General features: G+C 47.8%; 1 protein-coding gene and 1 pseudogene across 2 annotated transcripts in view; one reads left to right on the top strand and one right to left on the bottom strand.

Annotated features, from left to right (window-relative positions):
• The window catches only part of RPS24 (ribosomal protein S24), a 450,090-nt gene that overhangs the window by 270,614 nt on the left and 156,059 nt on the right, over window positions 1-23,417 (top strand). The window lies entirely within an intron of this gene.
• On the bottom strand, window positions 3,030-3,464 carry LOC145539739 (NADH dehydrogenase [ubiquinone] 1 beta subcomplex subunit 9 pseudogene; annotated as a pseudogene).

Genomic DNA, 23,417 nt, shown 5'->3' with positions numbered 1-23,417 from the left:
TTTCATTTTGCATGGTAGTTGATTTACAATGTTGTGTTAGTTTCAGGTGTATGGCAGAGTGATTCTTTATACACATACATATATGTATACTTTTCAAATTCTTTTCCTGTTTAGGTTATTACAGGTTATCTAGCAGAATTCCGTGTGCTATACAGTAGGTCCTTGTTGGTCATCTATTTTAAATGTAGTAGTGTGTACACGTCAATCCCAAACTCCCAGTTTATTTCTCCCCCCTTTCCCCTTTGGTAATCATAAGCTTGTTTTCTATGTCTGTGAGTCTGTTTCTGTTTTGTGAATAAGTTCATTTGCATCATTTTTTTTTAGATTCCACATATAAGCACTATCATATGATATTTGTCTTTCTCTGTCTGGCTTATTTCACTTAGCATGATACTCTCCAGGTCCTAGAGGATATTTTTTCTAAAATTCTAACCAATCCAATGTTTAAGAGGATGTATAGGGTTGGTTTTTTTTTTTTAATTCTTTTTTTAAAGATTTAAGTTTATTTATTTGTTTTTAATTTTGGTTGTGCCAGGTCTTCATTGCTGGGCAGGCTTTTCTCTAGTTGTGGTGGGCAGGGGCTTCTCTCTAGTTGCCATGCACAGGCTTCTCCTTGCAGTGGCTTTTCTTGTTGCAGAGCACAGGCTCTAGGGTGCATGGGCTTCAGTAATTGCAGCTTGTGAGCTCTAGAGCACAGCCTCAATAGTTGTGGGGCTCTGGTTTAGTTGCTCCACAGCATGTGGTATCTTCCTGGATCAGGGATGGAACCCATGTCTCCTGAATTGGCAGACAGATTCTTTACCACTGAGCCACCATGGAAGTCCTTTGTAAGATTTCCTAAAAACCTACTTTGAGATATAACTCATATACCAAACAATTTATCCACTTAGAGTGCAGACTTCCATGGTTTGGGTCTGTTCACAAATACCTGCAACCATGTATGCTGTGCTTGGCTTAGTTGCTCAGTTGTGTCCGACTCTTTGCGACCCCATGGACTGCATCCTCCCACCATGGGGAGTCTCTAGGCAAGAATACTGTAATGCGTTGCCATGCCCTCCTCCAGGGGATCTTCCCAACCCAGGGATTGAACCCGGGTCTCCTGCATTGTGGGCAGATTCTTTACCAGCTGAACTACCAGGGAAGCCCCATGTACAATCATCATGGTCAATTTTAGAAAATCTTCATCACATCAAACAAAAACCCCTTACTCGTTAGCTATCATCCCTGTAGCCACCCATCCTTCACCTCCAGCCCTAAGAAACCACTCATCTGCTTTCTCACTCTATAGATTTGCCTATTCTGGACTTACATGTGAATGAAATCATATAGGATGTGGTCTTCTGTGACTATCTTCTTTCACTTAGCATAATGATTCCAAGGTTCAACCATGTTATAGCTTGTGTCAGTACATCTCCATTCCATTTTATGGCTGAACAGCATTCCACTGTATATATATACCACATTTTGTTTAGTTATCTGGCTGTTGATGGACATTTGAATTGTTTCCGCCTTTTGGCTATGATAAATAATGCTGTTATATACATATCTATTCATGTTCTGTGTGGATATAGGTTTTCATTTCTTTTGCATGTATACCTAGAAGTGGAACTTCTGGGTTATATAGTAACTCTATGTTTAAGCTTTTGAGGAATGGCCAGTCTGTTTCCCAAAGTGGCTGTACCATTTTTTACACATAAAGCCTTCTATTATGCCACATCCTTGTCAAATTTGTTATCTGACTTTGATTTTAGCCATCCTAGTGGGTATGAATTTGTATCTCATTGTGGTTTTGATTTGCATTTCCCTGATGACTAATAATACTGTGCATCTTTTCATGTGCCAGTAGGCCAATAGGCCACTTGTATATCTCTTTGGAGATATGTATATTCGGATCCTTCACCCATTTTTCAACTGAGCTATTTGGTTTTTTTTAATTATTATTATTATTGTTGAGTTGCAAGACTTCTTTGAATGTTCCAGATAAAAACCCTTATCATATATATGATTTGCAAATGTTCCCTCCCATTGTGTGGGTTGTGCTTTCACTTTCTTAATGGTGCCCTTTGAAGCAAAAGTTTTTAATTTTGATGAAGTCTAATTTTTCTATATTTCTTTTGTTGCTGTGCTTTTGATGTCATATCTAAGAATTCTTTGCTAAATCCAATGGTATGAAGATTTACCCCTAAGTTTTCTTCTAAGAGTTTTCCAGTTTTTGCTCTTACATTTAGGTGTTTGGTTAATTTTGAGTTAGTTTTTGTATATGATTTGAGGTAGGGGTACAACTGCATTCTTTTGCATATAGTTAACTACTTGTCTGTGCATACTTTTTGAAAAAGGCTATTCTTTTCCCCATTGAATGGTTTTGGCATCTTTGTTTAAAATCAGTGACCATAGACATATGAGTTTCTTTCTGGATTCTCCATTTCATTGATCTGTATCTCTGTCCTTGTGTCAATACCACACTACCTTGATTACTTTCGTTTTGTAGTAAGCTTTGAAATTGAGAAATATGAGTCCTCCAATTTAGTTTTTCTTTTTCAAGATTATTCTAACTGTTCTCTGTGTGTGGTGATCAGTTGCATCCAACTCTTTGTGACTTCATGGACTGTAGCCCACCAGGCTCTCCTATCCATAGGATTTCCTCAGGCAAGAGTACTGGAGTGGGTTGCCATTTCCTACTCTAGGGGATCTTTCCGACTGAGTCTGCACCTACATCTCCTGCATTGCAGGTGAATTCTTTACCACTGCACAACGTGGGAAGCTGAAAATCTCCTGCAATTCTACTACATGAATTTTATTTTATTTATTTATTTATTTTTAAGCCTTCAACTCAAGTTTATTCAAGTAAATCTTGTATCTGGTTCTGCTGTGTAGTTTTCCCTTGATAGCATATTTATCAATATGACTTAATGGGGAAGAACAGAACACATCTGACCGACTACATTTCACACACTTTTGTTTATGTGCATAACTGCTAAGAAAATGACAGCGGCCCAATCAGCTGGCATGTCAGAAAAACACGTCAGTCATGCCAGGTGGAATTATTTTATTAGGGCAAGTGGGTGTCCTGTTAACTCATCTCACTTGCGAGCGTGACTGTGAGGCATCTTCCTCTCTCTACATGGGCCGCTCCCGGGGTCTGGTCACGATATGCCACCACAGAAGGGGCAAGTCACCTTCCTTTCGGGCTGGGCGCAAAGCTTCAGTTCGGGGACCACCAACCAGGGTCTCCTCCTGCAGCTGCTTCACCTCCCGCTCCCAGCTCTCCCTCCGCAGTTTCTTCTACTGCTCTCTCTTAGCAAAGTAGTCAGGATACATCGCCTTCTCCGAAGGATGCCAGTCATCTAAGCACCACTCGGGAACCTGTGGATGCACCATGATTCCAGGTGTCGCAGCGCCCGCTTATAAAGCCGCAGCATCTTCTGCTGACGGGTCAGATAGGCCGCCGATGACAAGAACGCCATGACAGCCGGCTCACCTTCAGCGGCCCCGGGGGTCCCGGGTACATGAGTTTTAGAATCAACTTGTCAACCTCTACAAAGAAGTCAGCTGCAACTCTGCTTGGGATTACACAGTATCTGTAGATCAGTTTGAAGGAAACTGCCATCTTAACAAAATTAAGACCATAGAATTTTCCCATTTATCTTAATGTCTTTCAACAATGTTTTATAGCTTTTACAGTGCAAGTTTTGTACTTCTTATGTTAAATTTATTTCAAAGTATTTGATGCTTTTTGATACTACTGCAAGTAGAATTATTTTCTTAATTTCATTTTTGGATTGTTCACTGTGAGGATAGGCAGAATTGATTTTTGTATATTGATCTTGTATCCTGCAACCTTGCAGAACTTGTTTATTAGTTTTAATAGCTTTTTAGTAAATTCATTAGGATATTTTAAGATACAAGACTATTTCATCTGCAAATATAGTTTTACTCCTTTCTTTCCAATCCAGATGGTGAGAATGGAAATCTTTGTTTTATTCCTGATATTATGCAGAAGGCATCCAGTCTTTCACTATTAAGTATGATGTTAACTGTGGGTTTTTCATGGGTTGAGCCCTTTATCAGGTTGAGGAAGTTTCCTTTTATTTCTAGTTTGTTGACTGTTTTAATCATGAAAAGCTGCTGGATTTTATCAAATGCTTTCTCTGCATCTACTGAGATTATCATATGATTTTCATTTTTATTCTATTGATATGATGATCAATTGATTTTGAATGTTAAACCAACCTTGCCTTTCTGGGATAAAACTTACTTGGTCAAAACTTACTTTTTATATGTTTCAGGATATATGTTTTTCTATGCTTCTGGATTTAGTTTGCTAGTATTTTGTTGAGGATTATTGTGTCTATATTCATAAGAGATGTTAACCTGTAATTTTCTTTTCTTGTAATACGTTTGTCTGGTATCAGGGTAATACCAGCTTTAAAAAATGAGTTGTGAAGTATTCTCCTCTCTTTTATATTTTGGGAAGAATTTACAAAGAGTTGGTATTAATTACTTGAATGTTTGCTAGGATACAGCAGTGAAAGTGTCAGAGCCTGAGGTTTTCTTTGTAAAATAGTCTCAGATTACTGATTCAAACTCTTCATGTGTTATAGATCTATTCAGATTGTCCATAGAGGGAATATAGTTTTGGGTGTGGGCCCTTCTGCAGCTAAAGGCATCTCAGGGACCCACTTCTCCATGGGTCATTGTAGTAACTGATGAGTCCCTGGTGCTATAGCAGGGGACTTCCGGTTGGGTATACACATGGTTAGGCTGGGGGCAACCTGTGATGGGAGCAGGTCAGTCCACCAGAGGCTGGAGAAGACAGCAGGTGGGTCTCCATGGTGAGCGTAACCGGCAGGGTTGGAAGAAGATCAGGGCTTTTAGGGAACCTAAGTGAGAGAGATGAACATATATAACAATTCTGTGTGTAAGGATTGTTACTAAATAGCCAGGTTGATACCTTTCTGGCCTTTCTTCTATCCATCCTCTCTCTCAAATAGTGGCTGTATTCCTAGGGCTCTGGGTCTTACTTAGCTCCATAAGAGAAAGAAATCCCTCTGTCTTATTATCATTGATCCTCAGTGCTCTGTAGAGCATGGATATTTATGGCCAGGTTTGAGGTGGCCTGGAAGTTCTCAGGATTATTTGTTGAATGAAAGAATGGTCAGAGCTGCCTCTTGGTTCTTGTCTCCCAGCAACCTATATGCAGACCTGGTCTAAAGCCAGAGAACTAAATGGGGCAAACTGTTTTATTTGAAAGCCCACTTTTCTAAGTCAATGTACATCAGGTATCTTAACCAAGTTTTATTGCACTCTGCACCATACGCAAAGCATTGTGGAGGATAATGGAACCAAAGGCACTTGTTCCTGCCCTTGAAACACTGACAATGTAGTCAGTGGAAAAAACCCAGCAGATTCAGTTGAATGAGTCCTCAAATGTCCTTTCTGCCTCAGCCCCATGAGGATGACCATTGTTGTCCTTATATTCTTGGTCCAGTAAAAATGCCCAGCATGCTGATGCCAGTTGGTAAAGGGACTGTGTATGAAAGCCCCTTAACCTTCTAGACTTTTCTTGTTCTCCACTTTTCTTGGTGAGTGGTCCCATTTCAAAATGTGCCCACTTCATTCTACCTGTATATCTGCAGATGTCTGTCTTAGCCAAGTCATAATAGTTTCCCTGTACCCATCTCCTGCTAAGACTCGAGGGCCATTGTCCTGGCTGTCTCACCAGTTTCTGGTCTCAATCCTATAAGATAGGTGGGACACAAACACACACAATCACAATTCTCCCATTAGTGACAGATCTCCAGGTCATGTCCTTACCACCCACTGTGGCATAGGAATTGGAGAAATCTCTTCAGGAGGCTTTACCTTTTTTTTGGTCTCAGAAGGATGCCATTGTGGAAAAAGGCCAAGAGATTTGGCCTGGTTTAACTGAGCTCATGCAGGAACTGGGATTTACCTCCAGCACTGTTGGTAAACAGGCTCCATGGAGAGGTCACAAGGGATAGTTCATTCTTTATTTGGGAGCTGGAACCCAATTTCTGTTAGGCCCATGGGTGCTGAGCAGTTGGGGCAGGAAGCAACATCCATAAGATCCCAGGCCCAGGATGGGAGAATGTCAAAGATGACTCCTCCCTGCAGGGAGAAAGCAGCAAGCCCGGAGTGCACAGCCTATCCTGTTGCAGTGCTGCCCACTGATCCTGCAGGTCGGGGACGGGAGCCCTGTCTTCACACTCCTCATGCATTCCAGCCCTGTCCCTAGAGCCAGTGCCCCAGGGATGGCAGTCGCCTGGGCAAGCCAGAGGTAGCTGTAAGGCTGAGAAAGGCCAGCTAGTCAGTCAACAATACTAGTTAGTGCTGACTCTGTGCTGCGCATCCTTCTAGGCCCATGGTTCTCAACTGGGGGCTCCTTTGCCATCCAGGGGGCATTTTGATAGTCACAACTGGAAGGTAAGGCCTGCTATTGGCATCTAGTGTGTAGAGGCCAGAGATGCTGCTACATATTCTACAGGGCACAGGATGGCCCCTGCAACAAAGAACTGTCTGCCTCAAGTGGCAGTAGTGCTGAGGTCAAGAAACCTTGCTCTGGACTCTGGGCTCCCAGTGGTGCGCAAACCAGACCAAGTCCCTACCCTCCAGGAGGTTGGATCCCAGTGGGGTAGACAGACAGTCAGTGAGGCAGGTTCCATCCTCCAAGTTGTGTCCAAAAGACAACTCATTTGTTAGTTATTTATTCAGTTAATTCATTCACTCATTCAGCATTCATGTGTTGAGATTTTACTGTATTCATATACACATACATGGGCTCCCCTTGTGGCTCAGCTGGTAAAGAATCCACCTGCAATGTGGGAGATCTGGGTTAGATCCCTGGGTTGGGAAGATCCCCTGGAGAAGGAAATAGCTACTCACTCCAGTATTCTGGCCTGGAGAATTCCATGGACTGTATAGTTCATGGGGTCGCAAAGAGTTGGACATGACTGAGTGACTTTAACTTTCACTATACACAGACACAAATGTACATACACACAAACGTATACACAATAACACAGACACGCAACATATACACACATACAAACACATGCATATGTTGACACATACACACATGTAGAAACATACCACACACACACACACACACACACACACAGAGCACAATCCTGGTACCAAGCCGTAAGTGCTGACATAGAGGGATTATATGGGATGATAGATAGAAGTGGTTTATAGCTTAGTCACAAGGGATGTCAGGGTTTCCCTGGTAGCTCAGACAGTAAAGAATCTGCCTGAAATGCAGGAGACCCAGGTTTGATCCCTGGGTTGGGAAGATCTCCTGGAGAAGGAAGTGGCAACACACTCCAGTATTCTTGCCTGGAGAATCCCATGGACAGAGGAGCCAGGCAGGCTACGGTCCATGCATTTCCAGAGTTGGACATGACTGAGTGACTAACACACATAAGGGAGGTCAAGGAGGCTTCCTGGGGGAGGTGAGCTGAGTCTTCAAGGGCAAGGAAACTTAAGAGGGGGAAAAGCTGGTCTTCTAAGAAGGAACTCTCTCTAGAAACCAATAGAGAGTGCTCACATCCCCTTGGGCCCCTGGATCCCCATGCTTGGCTGTGGAAGCCTGCCAGCAGCCCTCAACAGCTCTCCACACAAACCCCTCCCTCCTCCTGCAACCATGAAGTGTCCTCTTCTCTCTGCCCCTTGTCCCCTCCCCCATCGCATCTTCAACTCCTCTGTGAAATTGCATTTCTAACCTCAGCTGCCTCCAGCCCTTCCATCACTGCCAGGAGAGGCCATCAATTCCCTGACCCAGCCTCAGCCCCTCAGCTGGGAGTCAGATGGTGGCCTCAATTATTTTCCTAACAATCAGAGGAGTTTGGTGGAGAAGTAGAGAGGGGAGAGAAGGGCACCGTGGCCCCCAGGGCTTTCAGTTTGACCGGGTGCCCTTTCCTACCTTCTGACTGCCTGTGTATCTTGTTTCTCTCTCTCATATGTAAACAGCATTAAAAATAATGAAAGGCCAGGTCCTGGAAGGCCCTACCATAGAGTCCACTGGGGAGAGAATCAAAAGATGTTCACAGCTGGCTGCCCTGAGAAGGGTCTACTGGAAGATGCCAGGGGTCTGGGGTCAGCAAAAAATGGATCCTTCTTATGGCTATTTCATTATCTTTCTGAGTGACCTCAGGTAAATTGCTTCACCTTTCTGGACCATGTGAGCCTCATCTGTGAAATTCGGAGAAAGCCCCATCCTTAGGAAATCTCATCATGTAATAATAACATCTGGTGACATCATTGGCCTTTAATTGATAGGAACAAAGCAGGAAATTTGAAAGGAAATATGTCTGTGTTTCCTCCCTCTCCCCTATCACCCAATTCCCCCAGAGGTATTAGTGGCCACGCTGATAGTTGATGAGACCAGCCAAGGTCAATAAGAAATATCAGCACCCTCCAGATGAGCGAGGTACATTCATGGTCCCGTGCCCTTACCTTCTGCCCTTTCTGTCACCTAGAATGACCTTCCCATCTTCTCCTCACCCTTCCTCCAAGCGGACATCCCATCAAATTCCAGCTCTGTGACATCCCCTCTGGGAAGCCACCTTGACTCCCCTACTTGGGCACCTTCTGGTCCCCAGTGAACTCTGCTTGCCCCTCTGTTCCACCTTCAACATTGTTTACCTTTGCATCCCTGGCCTGTGACAAAAATTCAATAGCACACAGTATGTCCACCATCATGCAGCAGGTAGCATTTCACCGTCAGGGGAATTTTTTGTTTGTTTTTTTAGGTAGGAGTTCCTTTTTTTTTTTTTATTTTTAGAAATGTGGGCCATTCTTAAAGTCTTTATTGAATTTACTACAATATTGCTTCTGTTTTATGTTTTTTGGCCCTGAGACGTGTGTGATCTTAGCTCCCCAATCAGGATTGAACCCATACCCCTTGCACTGGAAGGTGAAATCTCCAGCACTGGACCACTAGGGAAGTCCCATTAGGGAAGTTTGACTGGAGTTAGTTGTTACTGTCAAAAAAGCATTGCAGCAAAGACTTTAGGGCTGGGTCTGGACATAGGCACTAGAGGAGAGGGCTATTCATTGGAGGATTGATGCTCCTGTGCATCTGGGCAGAAGACAGAATGAAAGTTGTGCATTGACCAGGGTTGGTTGGGGAGATGGTCATTGATCGATGCTATCAGATGGGTCCACTGAATTGCCAAGAAGAGAGGACTGCTTGAGCAATTCTTGAAAAGCGTGTATTGAAGGATGCAGGCTTTCATGGGGCTCCAGAAGCAGGATGTGTGCCCCAGTGGGGCCTCATGGGAACTGAGCCCAAAGGGTAATTGTATCTAATATGGTGCCACAGGGAGCAGCGTCTTTCTGTGAAGATGTTTCTGTTTCTCCCCGGATGGTGACTCTGCCCTTCTCTTTCTTTCTTTCCTTGTACTCTCTTTAATTCATATCCTCACCTCTTCCTTTTACTAAATCTTAGGTACTAAAATGATGTAATCAAACCATACGTTTCCCCTTGAATGTTTACTTATGGTCATGAAATACCTAAGACACGACTTCTAGTTGTGGCTGCATGACTTCTCTCCTTCGGAGCTGAGTGCACATTCCGGCTCAGTGGAGCCTGGTGGAGGACGAGGCTGCTCCTGGGGTGTGTGCACGAGCGACAGACTAGAGTCTGAATATCTGGTTCTACACTGACTGATCAGGACCCAGAGTCCCGGGCTTCACCTCTGCTGGCCTCTACTTGCTCTGACATAGGATGGTGATTGTGTCCTGCTGACTCCACTGGACAGGCCCTGTGCTTGAATCATTCCATTTAGCCTCAAAAATCATATAATCCCAAATCTGTTAATTCTAAGCTCTTTCCTTCTTCAGCCTCTGGGGCCCCCAGTTCCCTCCTCTGTAAGAGAGGTTTCTTTCTGCTCACCGGGTCTGTGGGCTCTGGGAACCGGTGCTGGGTGTGGATTACCTGGGCTCTTAAGTGCCTTTTCAAAGCAGTTATCTCAGTTGCTCAGTGGCACCATCTTGGCCATAACCTCTGGATATGAAACATATAACTTATCCAGATATGCTATTCTGGTGCCAAACACCTGGAGGTTTGGGAACATCTTTGTGAGGGCTTGCCCAAATTGGGGTCACCATCACCCCACCCTCTAACCAGAGATTTCTGCTCACCTACCAAGATCTAATGAAACTGTCACCCAATGACTACTTTACTATCAGCCAGGGTCAGCCTAAGGTTTTCAGAGGAACATTTGGCAGTAATTTTGGAGACATCCACTCCTTTCTCTTTGCTTTCCAAGTGGTAAAACCAGAGGGGAGAAGCCCAAGAACCATCCTTCCCACATGGCTATGAGGGTAAAGTAGGACCCCATCGACTCCAGCCTACTCCTGGCAGAATTTACAATCTGCTGCTTGCAAATGACTGGAGGGAATACAGAAATGTGGGTAATAATGGGGGAGAACTTTTCCTGCACAGACATGTGTTTCCCTGCTTCAGAGAACCAGAGATTGCGTAATTGAAGCTCACGCTCTGAACAGCTATAGCAGAAGTAATCTCCATGACGGTATATGAAATATCCCCATTGTGATGTTACACTGCAGGGGTGCAGAAGCCAAACACGAATGAAGGACAGAACCAGGGACCCCTTGACTTGAACTTATACAAGGCTCTTTGGTCTCAAGGAACTCAGAACTATGTCAGGGCGGAGTACTGGCTGGGTGGGTACGAGTTGGGTGCAAGCAAGTCTGAAAACTCCTTGAGAGTAGTGGCTCTGTCTTTTCACCACCATATCCTTAGCTCCAAGTATGGGCCCTCATGCTTAGGAGACCCTTAAAACTTTTTGGTCTAGGACTGAATGCACACATGCATGAATGAATGGGAGTGAATACATGAATGGTTCTGGAATAAGTGACGTGACAGCTCCACTCTATTGCATTCCTGTTCATCTAGTGGCTTGTGCCTTGATTTGCCCAAAAGACAGCTACCAGAATAGTGAGGTCATGTACAACTCTGTCATATAAGAAAGAGTAGAAAGAATGAGGGATCTCTAGCTGTGAGTGTAAAATAACCCTTTCAGGTTTCCGAAAGTAGGAAGGGGAAAAGGCTGTTCTCCCAGGCTCTGGAGGGTTATAACCAGAGTGATATCTCAAGATACTTAATTTAATTGTATCCAGGAAGACTTTTAGTCCAAATAAGGTTACATTTACATTTTCTGGGTAGACATACCATTTGAGGGGTATTATGGACCAAATGGCACTAGTGGTCAAGAACCTGCCTGCCAGTGTGGGAGACATAAGAGACTTGGGTTCAATCCCTGGGTCGGGAAGATCCCGTGGAGGAGAGCATGGCAACCCACTCCAGTATTCTTGCCTGGAGAATCCCACGGACAGAGGAGCCTGGTGGGCTACAGTCCATGGGGTTGTAAAGAGTCAGACATGACTTTGTCGACTTAGCATGCACGCACTTGTGGACCAGATATTTGTGTCTCCCCAAATTCTGATATTTAAGTCCTAACCCCTAAAGTGATGATATTTGGAGATGAAGCCTTTGGAGGGGAATTAGTGCCAAAGGAGGTCTGAGAGTGGGGTCCTCATAAGGGAATTTGTGCCCTTATAAGAAGACATACCAGTGTTCCCTCCCTCTCTTACCTAAACAAAGAAGAGGTTGTGTCCACAGACAGTGAGACAGTTGATATCTACAAGCCATAGGAAGAGGCATCAGAATGAAACCTATCTTCCAGGCACCTTGATCCTGGACTTCCCAGCCTCCTATCTGTGAGGGGTCAACTTCTGTTGTTTAAGACACTCAGTCTGTGTTATTTTGTGACTGCAGCCTGAGCTGATTGATACAGGAGCCACCGTTCAACACATTACTAGGAGGATTTGCAATTGTAGAGGTCACTGGAAGCCTCTGCTTTTTGCCGTTTCCCTAGGAGAGCCTTTGAAAGGCTTTGTCACTATTAGCATGGAAGGTACTTCCCGAAGAAGTAGTGAGTTCTTACCACAAGGGTTGAACTGGCTCTGTTGATCTCAGGTGATGTCCTTTGAGTCCTGAGGTTTCCCTGATGGTGCCTGCACTGTTCTCCTTGCCATCTGTCCACTGGCAGTGATCTCAGGAGTATCAGGCAAAGTCACCACTGTGATTGGAACTTAAAATGTTTGTCCAGTATTTACAGAGGACAGTACCGTCAACAGGAGGGTGTCTCATGACCTTCGGGGATGGGCAGGTATTTCCACCTGTAGAAAGGGCCGGTCTGCCATGCACTCAGGTTATATCCTTCCAGAATTAGAGGGTCAAGACAGTGGTGGTTATAATCACCCACTGGCTAACTCACACCTCGGATGGGCTGCAGGGGAGTCACAGGGACTTCCTGGTAGATCTCTCTGGATCTTTTGCAAGACTGAGCCCTGGGGGAAGATCTATTTCATGCTGAGGGTGGGTAGTGAGGTTTCATAGAGCCTCAGGCCTGGCCAAAAGTGAAATCAGCAGCCCCCTTCCCTGCATGCGGTCTCCCCACCACCCTACCCTGCCTCCCCCAACATCTGTAATTCCGTTTGTTGTGCTCGCAAACACCGTGTTGGAAGATTTCATGCTAATGAAAGGGTTTCTTGATTAGGTTACGCTGTTACTGTAAATGTTCCCTCATTATCTATGTTATGGTAGGAATTTGAAAAAGTATAAATTGAGCGTCTTGCATAATTTATAAAACCTGAATGTTTCCTAATTAGTTCGGTTAGGTTAATGATGGTGCCGCATCCCTTCTTCCTGGTCCCTGCTAATGACCTTTCCCCTCTTGATTTTGAGCACTTTCTGTTATTTACATAAAACCTCCACCAAATCCAACTACCAGCTTCCAGAGGGGCCCCCTCTAGCCCCAGATAGGAGGATGAAGGGCTTCTTGCAAAATGTGAATAGCTCCTTTTTCCTAAATGTGTCCTTCACCCTCCTCGGAGGCCAAGAAGCAGTCTGCTTCAGGTCGGCCAACACCAAATTTGGCTCTGACGGATCCCCTGAAGAATGCCGGTGAAGTGCATTCCTCTGGAGTTTGCACAGGGACCAGTCCTGACCTCCATTAGCAGCCAGAGAAGTGAAAATTCTGGAGGAGGTGGGGGAGGGAAAAAAGCCCTCTCAAAAGGATTCTAAAATAACATTTTGCATCCTCAAGTAATTCCCAGTTCTCCCTGGCAACCATTCATTTCTTCCGAACAGCAGAAATTTGCAATATGAAAGTGGATTGGCTTCTCCCTCCCTCGGGGCCCCTGTATCTCTTCATCCAGCGCCTTGGGTAAAAAGCAATGCATACGTTTACAATATAAATGTGATTTAATCGACCTCCCTGTCAGGGAGAAATGGCAAGCATATCAAACAAGACCAAGATGTTAGAAAGAAAAATCATAAATTATTCCAGTGACGAGTTTCCGAGCCGCCTCCCGGACTACTAGATGATGCTATATAAGGCTGTTCCTTGAAACAATAATTAAGATAATTCTGTATGACAAGGAGAAAAATGTCCAGCTTTGTATGAAATGTGCTTCATGTTAGCAAGCTGAATGCTTGGTATTGATTACACTCCCCTACGACCCCCCTCCCATCCCCACCCAGCCACTGCAATTCAAGGCTGAAATTAATTGAATGATGCAACATTTCTATTCTTGAATCCTTATTTACTGTACATGCCTCCTAGAAGCCATGCAAAATGAGCTGGCCTCTAATTCTCTAAATTGATCTCTTCCTTTGACGGTGTCTGGGAGAATGCTCACATGTACACACACACCCTGCAGCTGGGTGTCCATTGTTCTCTGCTCTGGAAGGCATGATGTCTCCCCCAGGGGCAGACTTGATGGACATATCAGCACAGCAGAGCCCTAACTTTTCCATTACGAGGCCACCATGGCGCTTTCCTACAGAAATACGGCCAATGTCATGGGGAAAATATGGTCCCTATGCAGGGGGGACTGCGCCCCACCCCCCGCCCCCAATAGAACAGCACCTGGCCTCTGTCTAGCAGAACGTCCTTTTTCCCCTTCGGGCTTGGCCTCCAGCCTCCCAGGGTGCCTGCTGTATGGACCTAGAAATGACCCCTCACCCTCCCCTCTTCCATTCTAGCTGCCATATCCGGAGACAATTGTCCCCCCTCCTTTGAGGAGGCACCGGGCCGTTTCTGGCAGAGAGAGATGGTTTATGGCTGCGGCTCTGCTGGGTTTTCTGTGGCTCTATTTCATCCTGACTGCAGCTGCCGCAGTGGCGGCTGGTAGAGAGTGAGGCACAGCCTCAGGTAGTTAATCCACCTAGAGGTCCCCGAGGGGGAAGGCTTCAGGGCTGATACCTTTCCCTGCCTGGAGGAGCTGGGAGCAGCAGCAGAGGCAGCTTGCGGCAGGCAGGGTGCCCGGGACCCTGGACCTGGAGCGAGGAGGCTGGATTCCAGCATGTCCCAACTTGCTGGGTGCCCTGAACAAGTCCCTTCCCTTCTCTGAGCCCAGTTTCCTTCCTGTAGAGGGTAGTGGTGAGGGATTTGAGGCAGAAGTGAGGGGTTGGCATGTTGCACACAATTGATGATAAAAAAAAAAACAACAGAGGCACTTAGGAGATTGTGGGATGAATAAATGGCTCTCGGTTTGACAATCCTGTTTGTGACAACCCAGAGCCTTGCCCTCAGGGTGCCATTCTTTCCAGAACGATGACAAAGAAGGGCTCTTCTCTTCTGTGCTGAATGCCAGAGAGAGGCTGTGATGCCACTGAGCTCCTCAGAACTGTCCTTTGGGGACCAGCATCACAGATGCCCAAGGACCCCCAGCTTTAGTTGTTCCCAGGAGATGTGGGAACATTACTCTGCCGTAGCTATAGCTCATGAAGCCAGAAGGTGACAACCAAATCTGGTGGGAGAAAAGGCAGCTCTGGCACCCAGAGCAGAAAACTGTGGGCAGAGGGCCCCGTGGGTGGGCTCACAGGGAGGATAGGTCAGAAGCCTACACAGGGAGGTGTCAGAGAGACCCTTTCGCTGGGGCAGGGCAGGAATGAGAGTCAGGATGGGTTATCTGGTTACCACTAGAGGATAAAGTCTACCTGGTCAAGGACCATATGCATCATGTCCACTCTTTCCATGCAGAGCATACACCCAGCACACAATAAATTCTCAGAATCCCTGCCTACGGGAGTGGTGCCCAGGCTTCAGTCTGGAGCACTCTCAGGCCTTGCTGTCTTGAGATCAGGTAGTGGAAAAGCAGCTTGGGGAGGCTGTTTGCAGCCGGGTGTCTCCCCCTTCCCTTCCTCTCTGGGGAGCTGGTGGAGCTCGCGGATGACTCGCCTCTCCCTTTTGTTGGAGCCCGAACATCTGGCGTGAGGCCCAGCCCAGGCAGCTGTCCTCCTCTGACCCCGGATGATCCATCAAATCTTCAGCCGTCTCTGGTCTCTGAATCCCCTGCACGGCCTGGTACCCCGCAGGAGCTCGACAAGGACTCGCTGAGTGGTTGGCTGCTTGACGAAGAAGCAGTCCTTCTCCGTTGATGAAAGAGCAATTAAGACTTTTGGAGTCTGCCGTCTAGACAGGGAGCTGTCAAGTCTCACATAAGTGGGTCTGGGAGCTGGTAATAGGAGATTAGGGGGCTCCTAGAGAGGAGAAGGGCTTGAGACAGGGCAGGAGGGAGCTGGGGGCGGTCCAGGTGGGGAGGGCTGGGCCTGTTTACTGCTGGCGGGAGAGAGCCTGTGGAAAGAGCCAACCCCTCAGTCTGCCTGTGCTCTATGACTTACAGGCTTGTTTTTACACTGTTTTCTTTAATGACTTTTCACCACAGTCAAAACAGCTCTCCTGTCAAATGATTACCTTAAAAATAGTTGGAAAGATGACATTTGGGAAGAAAGTGCGTAGAAAAATCAGCTGCTTTTCCTGCCTGCTTCTCTGGCTCTGCTGTTGGAGAAGGAAATGGCAACCCACTCCAGTATTCTTCCCTAGAGAATTCCACGCACAGAGGAGCCTGCCAGGCTACAGTCCATAGGGTTGCAAAGAGTCGGACACAACTGAATGACTATCACTTTCTGTGTCTGGGAAGAGCCTTGTGTTTGCAAACCCGGGATTTAATTGGTTTACTGTGCGACCTTGACCGAGTCACTGCACCTCTCTGAGCCCCAGATTCCTCACCTGTAAAATAGAGTTCAGGCTCACTGGTCAGGGAAGAGATTATTCCCAATGTGTAGCTCCACACCTGCGTGCTCAACCCATCTACTCACACAGAAACCTGGGAAGGCTTCTTGGAGGGGGCATTACAGAAGGGGGTTGCTTGATAAAAGATGAAGCTGGGACTTCAACCACTACAGCCAGAGCTTCTGTGTGACTCCCATCAGCAGCAGCAAGGCGGGGTGAAGCCGGGTGAGGTAGGGGAAGGTTTGAGGGGTGTGGGTGAGTCCATTACCAGCTTTGGTTCCCTGGGTTCTCTCGTCACTGCCCCCTTCTCACCTCCCAGGATGCACCCTTCTCTGTATACTTCCCTCTGCTCTGCATCCTGGGTCCTTTGCACAAAGCCCCTGCCACCTACACCTTCCTCCTGCAGCCCGTCTAGCTGGGGGAGGGGCACAGCCTCAGTTCCTGGAATTGGGGAGAATTTTAACCATTCTCTTTTGTCCATGGGTGATTAGAGTGACTCCAGCTTGGAGACAATTAGTAAATTATGATTATTAGTTTCCATTTGCGTGGCACTGCCCTTTGAGGAGCCCAACTGATTTAATCAGGGCTGGTTAATGGGAGCACAAGCAGCTCCCCTCACTCCCCACATGCCTGGGGAACCAAGAGAGAGTAAATAGATTGTGCTCTGGGGAGCTCAGCATTTTGTGCTATAGTGAGTCCCTCTGGGATGCACAGCGTCTAGTGGGAGCTGAAGACCTGGGAGGAGTGCCATGGCCTAGAGGGGATGTCAGGGTCCTGGGTGCTGGCTGGAGAGGGTCTTACTGCTCCCACCCCCATGTTCTCCTTACCCCTTAGCCCCTCCACTGCCTCCTCCTCCCTCTCTCTCTCTCTCCACATATACTCTATTACAGTGGGTCTCAAGATAGACCTGGCTCAGAATCACTTGGAGTGCTTGTCAGCACATCACTGGGTCCCCTTTCTGGGGTGTCTGATTCCATGGGAAAGGGGTAGGGCCTGAAAATCTGTATTCCTACCAATTCCCAGGTGATGCTACTAAAGGTCCAAAGATCACCTTTTGAGAACTGCCTTGTTCACTGGTTCCCATTCCTGGCTGCACATGAAAATCACCTGGGGAGCTTTAAAAACCAACCATCAGTTTTCAGTCCACTCCCCAAGCCACGGGTGGCTGGTCTGGAAAGGGTTTCAGGGATAGATATTTTAAAAAGACTCTCCTGATGATTCTCATGTGGAGCTAGGGGGTGAGGACACCAGCCTGGCCCTTTCCTGGCACATAAGGACCCACTTTCTAGGGATCAGAGGAGTCCTTGTCCAGTCTCTGAGAAGTTTAGCTTCAGCAGTGGTGAGAAGGCTGGCAGAATGGAGATGCCTAGGTACCGGCTTCCTGGTCTTGGCTTCCAATGTCAAGTCCTCTTTTCATTCTTCCTTTCCTTTTCCGTGACTCCCCTCTCGCCTCCCTCCCTTTCTGCCTCCTACAACCAGTTCAGTGAAGGACCCTGGCTCTGTGGAATGGAGTCATTCTATGGCTTTCTTTTTCTCCCACCCCATCCTCGGCTGTATCTCTCTTTCTGTGCCTTACGTTGTCATGGGCAGTAACACGACCTCTGGCCACTTCCAGTTGTTAGAACCTCCTCTGGCCTGGTCTGAAACATCAGTCTCAGAGCTGTGTCAAAGCTCTCTCCTTGAATGGAAGGGAGGAATGATCTTTTCATCTGCAACCCTTCCTCCTCCTGTGTCTCCCGTCTCTTGGAAGGGAGGTATGAGACCTCCCTGCTTTGTTCATCTATCAGTGAGATGGACAGGTTTGCTTCAGATCCATAAACTCCGCCTCCTTGCTGTGTGTCAGCACCTCCCATGGTGGTCTCCTGTTCGAGAGGTGGTCTCAGGGTAGGTGGTCTGTGTTCCTCAGGGGCCGTGTCCAGATTAGCCTAGCCTCCTCCATCCCTGATACGCTCCCAGGAAGGGCAGGCGGAGCCTCCCTCTCCAGCCACAAGAGGTCCACTCTTCTGTCTCCTTGCCTGGGCAGGTGTGGCCTCATCTGGGTGGCAGCCATCCAGGCAGCCCATGACTCTGCCCTGTCTTTGAACCTCTGTGCTCATGTGTGTGGTGCCCTGAGGTCCTCTTCTTGCTCTTCAGTACTTGGGAAACCCAGGATGGGGTCAGTGATCCCCCATTTTACTCCTAGCCCTCTAAGCCCGGGTCCCTTGGCAAGTACAGGCCTCTGCTGCCAATGCCAGACAAGTAAGTCATCACTTTGCATGTTCGCGCTGGCCTTGAATTCCATGGGGGCATATTTTAAGCCCTCCAAGGACTGCCCCCAATCCTATGATTCATACTTCTGCATTCAGCCAGCATCTAGCAGAGGTGGTAGGATGGCAGTCTCCTCTTCTGGCAGGCGTTCCTGTCCCCAGGAATGAAATCCTGGAGGTCTTTCTCCCCCTGGGCTTGGAGGAGGAGAAGATTCTGCTCCTTCACACACCAAGGGCCTCAGCAGTTCCCATCCCCCTCTCTGAGGCTCCTGGATGTAGGACAGGGTGGGAAGAAGGGGAGGGTGACTGGTGGTGGTCCTGTGGGGAGCTGGCTAGCTCTGCCTGTCAACAGCTTTCTCTGTATGGTGTTGTTGGTCCTCCTTTATTGCCTTCATGGGCCCAGGCAGTCAACCCCAGACCCATGGGCAAGTCCCAGTCAGCATCCTATTATTAACTCACCCATTATCCTTCTCTACTTTATGTCCTCTCTACCTTCCTGCCCTGGATATTCGGGGAGCCTGACTCTCCCAGTCTCAATCCTGGATACTGGGAGGTATAGACCTGTCTTTAAGGAATTGGGGCTGGAGAGCTTCCTCCACCCACTGAGAGGTGGCAGAACTGTCCTACTGTCACCAACACCATCCCATGCCCTCCAGGTGCTCCTGCTCTGACAGGTGATCAGGCTGTGACCATGAGATGCAGGCGAGCATGAGAGTGAGGGGACAGAGGACATGGCCACCTCTCCAACTTTGGGGGCTTATGGGAAGCTTTCTGGCTTGGAAGATGATGCCTGAATGGGATCTTAGAAGATGAACAGGAGAAGAACCCTTTATGTTGAGGGAATAAACACGAAAGGGAGGCTGACTGTTTGGGAACTTGTTCAGATGTCTGGTGTGACTGGAGCACCAACGAGATGACAGGAAATAGTAAGGGACAGGCAGGGACCAGGTCATGAAGGGCCTTGTATGTTGACCATGCTAAGGGCCAGGACCACTTCTAAGAATCATCTTCAGGGGATCTGGTTAAGCACCCCCTCCCTCTACCCCAAGACTTCTGTTTTGAAGGATGTGATTGGCCACTTTCTTCACACAGTGGCAGCTCTAAAGCCCCAATCCTGAGCTTGAGCCACCTTGAATGGCCACCATTCCTGAGAGGAGGAGTCTTCTGTCTTGACTGCAGCAGGGCCGAGGGATGGAGGTCAGTGGAGACCAGGCAGGGCTGAGGAAGAAGCAGCCTTCTTTCCATCCTAATTCACATGGGCTCACACAGGAGGACGCCTGAGCATCAGGACGGTCCCTGGCTCAGTTTAGGGAGTCTTTGGCTGAAATCTGAGTGGCAGAAAACTTGGCTGGGAGGTGAGGAATTCTTAGGACTCAAATGATTTACCTTAAAGAAAAAGCAGAACTGCAATTATTTTTTTCGGAGGTGGGACTTAGGCGTGACATTTTTAAAACGCGTTTCCATTTCTCATGTGTTCTATGAGCATATGCTGCTTCTCAGTGGGGGAGAAAGCCCACGTTTGTTCCACAGCTACTTATTCAGTGCCAGGTCTTTCAAGATGCAGTGGATCCAGTGGTACATGTGACAAACTGGCCTTTACCCCCCGGAGGGTGATACTGTCTCCCTGTTAGTGGGCACGTTTGTTGTCTGGCTGCACTTTGTACACAGTCTCATTAGTCTTGATAATGACTCTTGGAGACAGGCACAATGAACATCAATTTATGAATGAAGAATTGGAGGCTCAGGGCAGTTAAGTCACTCAGCTAAGGTCACACAGTTAAGAAAGCAGTTGTACTGGATTTGAGCCCACATGTGTTTGGCTCCAAAGACTGGACCGTCCGATGCTGATTCTTTGGGTCTATTGGGCAGCTCTGCTGATGATGTGCCAGGCCTGAACCCTTCCTCCTTGGGTGACCCTGGAGAAGTCACACTGTTTGTCAGAGCCTCAGTATCTCTGTCTGTAAAAAATGGGTAATTACATATCCCATGCAGGCTTATAGTGAGGAGTGGAGAGGATGAACGTAGATTACTCAGGCCTGGCACTAGTGGGTACTTGACCAGTAACAGCTTCTAATTGTAGTAGGTGGTGATGTGAGTTGGTGCTAGGTTTCTCCTTCCTGTACTTACAAACAATCCATCTCTCTTACCTGCTTCTAATGACTAGCTTTAGAAGGTACAGGCCCTGGCTTATGTTTTGGCACCAACACCCAGGGATGGAATCCACATGGGAAACATAGCACCAGCCTGGTCCTCGTTCCCCTGCCTCATCCCCCAGCTCCCCACAGCCTTTCCCCCTGGGGTTCAGCTCAGCTCAATCCTGGGCTGGCCCAGACATGGGCTCACAGCAGAGCAGAGCCTCCACCCCATTCATGGTGGTCTTAGCATTAGTGACAGACCAAGTCCTGGGCGAGCCACTGGCAGCCAGGCTTGTAGATATCTCTGCTGTTAATAATGGTCACTGTTCTGGCCTCCTCCTATGTGTCAGGTGCTTTGTACAGGTGATTCACACTCTCCGCTTGGGGATGTCAGAGGGTGGGGCTCCATCCTTCACTGGCACACAGGATATTCGCATGTTGGCTCCTCTCAGAGATGACAGTTATCAACCATCTGCAGTCTGAAGAAGGTGCTGTTTTTGAAGAGTTGTGGAGGGTTGTGCTGTCCACTCACCCCTAGGAGTGTCTGTGCTCCACCTGTGTTGCAGACTGTTCCCTACCCTGCTGCCCATTTTGTCCCCAGTAGAATGGCCTGGTTGAGCTCCACCTTGGTGTTCAGCCATTGGCTTATACTGAAGGCAGGGTGTTAGGAGAATCATCCCTAAGAAGCTAGTTATTGTGCTTCATTGGGAGGCATTTCTCTCACCCTTAGAACCTGGAAAAGGAGTTTCTTTTTATCTAATGGAATTGAGTCTGGACTTAAGTGTTTCTTCCTCCTTCCTTTGTCTGCAGGGAAGCAGAGCCTTGCAGCCCTCTCTAGGAGGTGACCAGGACTACAGCATCAACACTTGTGTGTCTTGACCTCACCCTTACCCAGGGCTTGACTGGAATGTGCTTGTTCCTTCAGGTGACTCTTTGGGCTGTCCTTTGGGGGCCTGCCACTGCACCTGGCTTCATTCTCCCCATCCCTGCCAAGCAAGCTTGGGAGCAGGTCTTCCTTGGGTCCCGGCTACCTCTCCTCCCTGCAGACACGTGCCTTCCTGGTGTCCCAACAGACGTAGCTGACATTTCACGTACCCATGAGAACAGAGTCCAGCTGTAGCCAGACAACTAACTAGAGAGGTTGGAGTGAGCGTGAGTGTGTGTAAGCGTGAGTGTGTGATGCTCAAGAGCCCAGGGTTCCTACGCAGGTTCCTGCTGTCTCGCACTAGTGGTGGCAGCCTCCTCTCAGCGGTAATCGCGCCCTGTCTGCAGTGCCTACATCTCTACCGCTGGCATAATATTGCAGCAGGGTCCATCTATCTGCATAATCATCTTAACCTGCTCCCACAAGAGAGTTTAAAAGGGCTGGGCTGTTGGAAAATGACCATAAAGACTGCATGCAGATACCTTTAGCAGCAACACCAACATCTATCACAGGGTAATTACGAGCAAGGGGTGAGGGCACCTGCCCATGTCTGGGAACTGTTTAGGGCTGCTCCTGGGGTCTGTCAACTGCCTGGACCGACAGGGGAGCCTGACTGCAGCCTCTGCACTGCTGACCTCTTGCTCTTGGCACTTGAACACTCTTGGCCATTTGTCTTTCTCTGATACCAATGCTGTCTCCTTGCCTTCCCCTGGAGTGGAGCTGGGACTCAGGCTCTCATGATAAGACTCACCATCTCTTCCACCTAAACTGCTGGGCAAGGGAGCCAGCTCTGAGGATGAGGCAGAGTCCCACCTATTCTTGTTGGCCACCTGGCTGCCGCAGGTATGAAGGGACAGAGAGGAGGGAGCTCAGCTCCTATTCTCAGAGAGTGCCCAGAAACTTCCATGAGCCAGATACTACTGCACAATGATGAACAAAATAAAGTGTCTTCACAGGTAGTTAGGGGAGAGGATAAAAATTAACCAACATATAAACATATTCACCAGGTAGTGAAACAGGCTCAGAAGAAAAATTCAGCAGAGTAAGGAGACTGAGAGTGAGCTGGCACTCCCACCAAACTAGGCACTCTCTGAGGACACCATGGTTTAGACCTTTGTCTACCATCTGGCTGGCTTAGCAGATAATCTGTCCCTGTTCCCTACAGTTCACAGCTGCCTCGATGGCTCATCCTGTGGGCCTGGCAGAAACGCTGCACCTTGGCTCTTGCAGATTTTCTCCTGCCTCCCACATGGGGGCACAGTCCAGTGTGCCCAGACATCAGGGGGAAGGCCCTCTGGTGATCATCCTCCAGTCCCCCAGGACCTGCCCTGTCTACATGGTCCCTTCCAACTGCTTTCTGCCACCTTCCAGCAGAAGTCGTGTCAAGGCCTTTTTTCTGGGGCTGCCAGCGGTCCTGAGCCCCATGGAGCCAGTGCTCTGGGCTCTTTCTGGTTCCCTGGGGGCAGCACCAGGAAGCAACAGGCAGGTCCCTTCTGCTGGAGCAGCAATTCTCATTGCCCTCCTCCCTCCAAGAGATTGGGGAAATCCTCGGGTTTGGGAAGAAATCCTTCCCCAGTCATGAATCTTCTGAGATCTCTTGCTTCTTGCTGAGAATGTGGTTCTTCCTCTTTCTCTGCAAACTCCCCACATTCTTCTCATGGATTTATGCTTTGGGAAGGAAAGGCCTGGATGTCCCAGAGGCAGCTTCTGCTTTCTGCTGTGCAGCAATCCTCTTGTGAAGCAAGGATGTACAGAGACCAGGGACAGGAAAGGGAAAGCAGAAAATTCAGGAAGGAAAGGACTCCATGAGCTGGTGTTTTAAAATAGCAGCCAGGCACACCATTTGGTGGAAACATATGTGAACATGAGTGCCTGTGACTGGGCTCGTGACTAGGGTCCCCGTGAAACAAGAGAAGCTCAGACATGGGCTGGATTCTGCTACACTGGCCCAGACCCTGGAGTGGGGACAGGACAGCACAGG

The sequence above is a fragment of the Giraffa tippelskirchi genome, chromosome 2 (genome assembly GCF_054371585.1).
Source record: "Giraffa tippelskirchi isolate mGirTip1 chromosome 2, T2T-mGirTip1v1.2.pri, whole genome shotgun sequence".
Lineage (NCBI taxonomy): Eukaryota > Metazoa > Chordata > Mammalia > Artiodactyla > Giraffidae > Giraffa > Giraffa tippelskirchi.
This window is presented reverse-complemented; position numbering and strand designations above follow the sequence as displayed.